Genomic DNA, 5,299 nt, shown 5'->3' on the forward strand with positions numbered 1-5,299 from the left:
TTTGAAAGATTAATTCAAATGCAAATTCAATACTATTTATGGAACTGTTTGTTGAAATAGCCAGGAAGAACGAGGAACATTATATAGTGAACAGAACTGACCAGAGACATTGGGACTTAATATTATTCATAGATTCATAGATGTTAGGGTCAGAAGGGACCTCAATAGATCATCGAGTCTGACCCCCTGCATAGGCAGGAAAGAGTGCTGGGTCTAGATGATAATGTCTAGTCTAAATCTGCTCTCTGCTAGCTTGTGGCCATTATTTCTTGTAACCCCCGGGGGCGCCTTGGTGAATAAATACTCCCCAATTCCCTTCTGTGCCCCTGTGATGAACTTATAGGCAGCCACAAGGTCGCCTCTCAACCTTCTCTTGCGGAGGCTGAAAAGGTCCAATTTCTCTAGTCTCTCGTCGTACGGCTTGGTCTGCAAGCCCTTAACCATATGAGTGGCCCTTCTCTGGACCCTCTCCAGGTTATCCACATCCCTCTTGAAGTGCGGCGCCCAGAATTGAATGCAGTACTCCAACTGCAGTCTGACCAGCGCCCGATAGAGGGGAAGTATCACCTCCTTGGACCTATTCGTCATGCATCTGCTGATGCACGATAAAGTGCCATTGGCTTTTCTGATGGCTTCATCACACTGCTGACTCATGTTCATCTTGGAGTCCACTAGGACTCCAAGATCCCTTTCCACTTCCGTGCCACCCAGCAGGTCATTCCCTAGGCTGTAGGTGTGCTGGACATTTTTCCTCCCTAGGTGCAGCACTTTGCATTTCTCCTTGTTGAACTGCATTCTGTTGTTTTCTGCCCACTTGTCTAACCTGTCCAGGTCTGCTTTTTATTAAACGTATTTAATATGTATACTATATTATCACTGTCTGCAAATCTGTCATTCTAGCTAAACATTAAAAGTCGGGATTTTCCACTTGACTAATAGAACTGACACTGTCTTGGTTTTCCTTTCTGTTACATTTAAGGACCAAAGCTTGAGGAACATTAATTTGCATCATACTCTGTTGTAATGAGTGTATAAATCATTGACAACCTTAAGTGCATTAATATATGATCAGGGATTCTTAATTCTACAATTAGATTTTACCAAAATATGAATTTTACTTTGCCTTAATAAGTGTCTTCATTTAGAAAGAGCATGCAGTAGCGCTCTCTCTCTCTTTTTTTTAAATTTTATAATTGATCAATTTTGCTAGGTACACACAGTATTTTCAAAATAAAGTTGTAAAAAGACAAAGAACTGATGTACCAGTGCAGGGCACCAAGGACATTGTTGCCAATTTTATACCTTGAAACAAGGTAACAGCCTTCCAAACTTCATCTCTTGAAGAGGAGTCAAGAATATCCTTTTCAAAGAGTAAGCAACTAAGAGCAACATTGACTAATTTAAGTACCAGTATTTTTGCACTAGCTTCTGAATCAAATTGGCTGATTTTAGCAAGTAGAAATAAGTTCCACCCTTCTCTAGCTACTAGTTCTACACACTGAAAGATCTACCTCATCTTTAGCAAAATGCTGACTATGTTGTTTGCAGACCACTGATGTATGAATCATTAAATTCCAGCTCAGTCTCCCATATCTATATTGGCTCTGCTAACAGGAGTAATTAGTAGCTAGACCTCATTCTAATCAGTAAAGCCAGCCAGACTTTAAATACATGGTTGAGTGAGAAGGTGCCATTCTTCTAGGTTTTCAGATAAGATAAAAGAGAAGTAACTTATAGGTAATTGCCATTTTTCCATAGTCCCTCCGTGCATTCCCACTGATGGGATTCAACATGTCTGGCAGGCACCAAGATCAAAGACATAAAAGGGCAGCAGCAGTGAATAGTACAGCAGCAGCTGATGATGGCAGCACCTATTTTTGAGTCCCGTCCCCCCCCAGGTTACACTATAAGAAAATCCAATGTTTGCAAGGTGGCACAGCAATAAGTGTTTTGCTAGGATGAAATTCCTAACTGTTCTATAAAAGGTAGCACATGCCCCAGGACCTCTTAGGTTGCAGAGCCCTGAGATACAAAGAATTTGTAAGTGGAGGAACTGGCAGGTTCATAACCTGGAGTATGTCAACAGTTTTTAATTGGGGTCAGCTTTGAAGTTGTTTTCAACCAGATTAAGCCACATAAACTACCCTTGCCCACCCAGATGATATATCTTGTAGTTAATCCCCACAGCCACCCACTTTTTTTTGTACCCCAGGGCTTGCATCTCTCTTCTAGTGATCACACTCCACACTACTTCCCTTCCTATCAGTAGAGATGAACCAGGAGAGAGAGAGAGAGAGAGAGACAGACAGAGAGACAGCAAGCAAGATACAATTGGCCTAGAACAGAGAGGAAGCAGGATACAGCCAACCTAGAAGATAGGAACAGGAAATTGTGGGATTATTGCTGGTAGATTCTGCTTCAGTCCTGCAGCCCGTAAATTGGTTCCGAACACACAGCAGGCAGAAAGGTGGAGCAAATAGGAGAAAAACAAGGACAGGGCCAAGCTTAAAACCTTGACATTCAGTAGAGCTTCCAGACTCAGGCTAGACTGCTGTCAGGCTCAAGCTTAGAGGTGTCAGTGCAGATAGTTAGCATTTCTTGGCTGGAGGGTGACCTTAAACAAAAAAGTTAACCCCAACTATTAGTATAGGACATTACTCTGAAATGCAGAGGCAACTCTTGAATGGTTTCCAGTAAACTCTTTTCAAACATTTCCACAGGAGATTAGCAAGGAGCACTCCTTCCCTCTCACCAGTCAAGACAGAACAAGAAATTAAGTAAAAATGGGTGTAGTATACTCCTCTACTAAACTAAACATCACAATGCAAAAGTTGGGTCTGATGAATAGTGCTTCATGACAAAATGGACCTAACTCCATGCCATTGCTTTTCAAATCTCTACCAAGAAAATTTAAAAAGAACACATTCTACAAGGGCCACAGTCTGACTTGACAGGTACCAATTTACTGACAAAAGGAAGGAGTAGCAACATTCAGCATCTCTACCTTAATACATTGTCCCTTTCATCTCCCCCAATAAAACACTGTTTTCTCAATTTTCTAGCTTTTTTCCTAAAGACTGCACAGTGCCTTTAACATATAAGGATTGCCAACTAGACTTCTCTGAGCAAGAAAATAGGGAGCAAAACATACTGCAAGAAGTGAAAAAACTAACACAAAGCCAGGATGAAACCACTGACATTCTTACTTTCTACTATAGAGGGTGGAGGAGCCATCAAGACTGCTAGCTCACTCGCCTTCCAAGCAAAGGGGATATTGAACAGGAGGGCACTCACATACTCGCTCATTCGCCACATCAGTACCACCAGAAGGAGAGGTCAGATTTTCCTTAAGACGCTGGGGTATGGGAACAGGAGGGGTGGGGTGAAGCATAAGGAGGTAATGACTCCTCCAACCCACCAGGAATATGTGAAGATATTTTCTGTTCCTATGAGACTCAGTACTCGGGCTAGGTACAGACATTCAAAAAGCCCGAGGCAGAATCGTTCAAAGTTGCATGGTTTTCTGTAAGTGGCATAGTTCAGATCAGTAGTGAACAGAACATACATTGGCCCTTTTGTGGGAGGAAAGGGGGTGCAAATCTTGATGTTCTGGCTGAATAGGAGTAGGTCATTAGTAGCAGTTCCTGGCTGATGATGTCTGGTGATATTCTGCCTTTTTTTCCTTTGACTGGAATGCATTCTCCAATTTCATACAAGTGAAAACTGTTGAAGCACTTAGGCAGCCAACATGCACAGCCTGAAAAGGCAGTTAGTTATTCATACCCTCTTAAGGCTGATGGGCCTGATCTGTAAACTTATATAGTGATGAGCAGGGATTTTGGTTTTCTCTGTTAAAAAATCCAAAATTATCTGATAAAACTCTAAACTCCACATTATTTCTGCAATTAAAATGAAACACCACTATACATAGGTATCAGTTAGAACACACTATATAGCTATATAGGTATCAGTTGAATACAATGTTTTATTGATATATTCACTATTTTAAAGCACCTTGGAAACCTACCACTATTTCTATAATTAAAATAAATTTAAATACCTGTATATTTTGGCATTTGATTTTGGTTTTGTTTTTATCATGGAAAAATCATAGCTCCCACTGCCCCCTTTGCTCAGCAGGATGCAGGTCCACAACCTCCTGGACCTGCCAGTGCCCCTGTCTCCCAACCTGTACCCTTCAACCCCAGTGTGCGTCTGGGGGGACCGGGGGACGCATAGGCAATGCATTGTGGGAGGCACATGCCCAGCCACACTTCTACAGCCAGTGCACGCAGCCTGGCCAGATCAGCACCAGGCAGGAGCCACCTCTGCAGCCCAGTGGGTAGGAACCAGCGTAGGAGGGCCAAGTGCAATGGGGAGGCTCGGTGCCACTACCATGGCTGCCAAGGTGAGGCATCTCCTTTCTGCTGCCACAGTTGGCAGGGGGGAGGGAGACGAGGGGAGCACAACTCCATGGACTCACCTTGGTGGCTATGGCAGGGCAGCATTCCTGGTGGTAGCCGCACTGAACCTCCCCGCCCCACTCTGCCCTTCCATGCCAGGTCATGCTTGTTGTCCGGTGCCAGTTGGGCCAGGCCGCAACCTCATGCCCTGCTGTGGGTGGTGAAATATGGGGGACACATGCCCCATTACCCCATAATGCATTACGTATGGTCCCAACCCCTCCTTGCAAGGGTGCACAACACCAGGGAGCCACCCCCTCCCGATGAGCACATGCAGCAGCAACAGGGAGCCACCCCGCCCACCCCCAAAATGAGTGCAGCAGCAGGAAGCTGCCCCCTCTGTTGAGCCCTAGCTCAAGTCTGGGATTGTGCCCGGTATGCAAAAGCCAATAAAGATACCAGGGGTGAAAGTATAAAGATTTATTGCTAGCAATATAAGGTGTAAGCGGAATAATTTTATGTAACAAGCACACAGATTCTTAATTTTAAGCATCTTTTATATAAGAGTATTGGACCTTTATAAGCATTCTTGTTTGCTAATTGGTTATAAGGGAGTGACGCAAGGAGTTCTTTACTGAGCATGTCTCTATACCTGTGTTTTAGCTATGTATCTCATTTCCATACATGTATGTTTTATTAGCATACTTTCTCCCCACCCAGGGGTGTGAATCTTAATATTTAAATCAGCTCTTTGTCCTAGTCCTCTGATTCTGCTTTTGTTTTTAAGCCTCCTTTATCTAAGACTGTCTTCTCCTTATCATTGCAATTGAGCATTAGTTACAGAACAGAGACTTTTGCTTGGGCTATGTGTAGTGGTTTCTAGGTCAAACCTAACA

The sequence above is a fragment of the Alligator sinensis genome, unplaced genomic scaffold (genome assembly GCF_000455745.1).
Source record: "Alligator sinensis unplaced genomic scaffold, ASM45574v1 scaffold1451_1, whole genome shotgun sequence".
NCBI lineage: Eukaryota > Metazoa > Chordata > Crocodylia > Alligatoridae > Alligator > Alligator sinensis.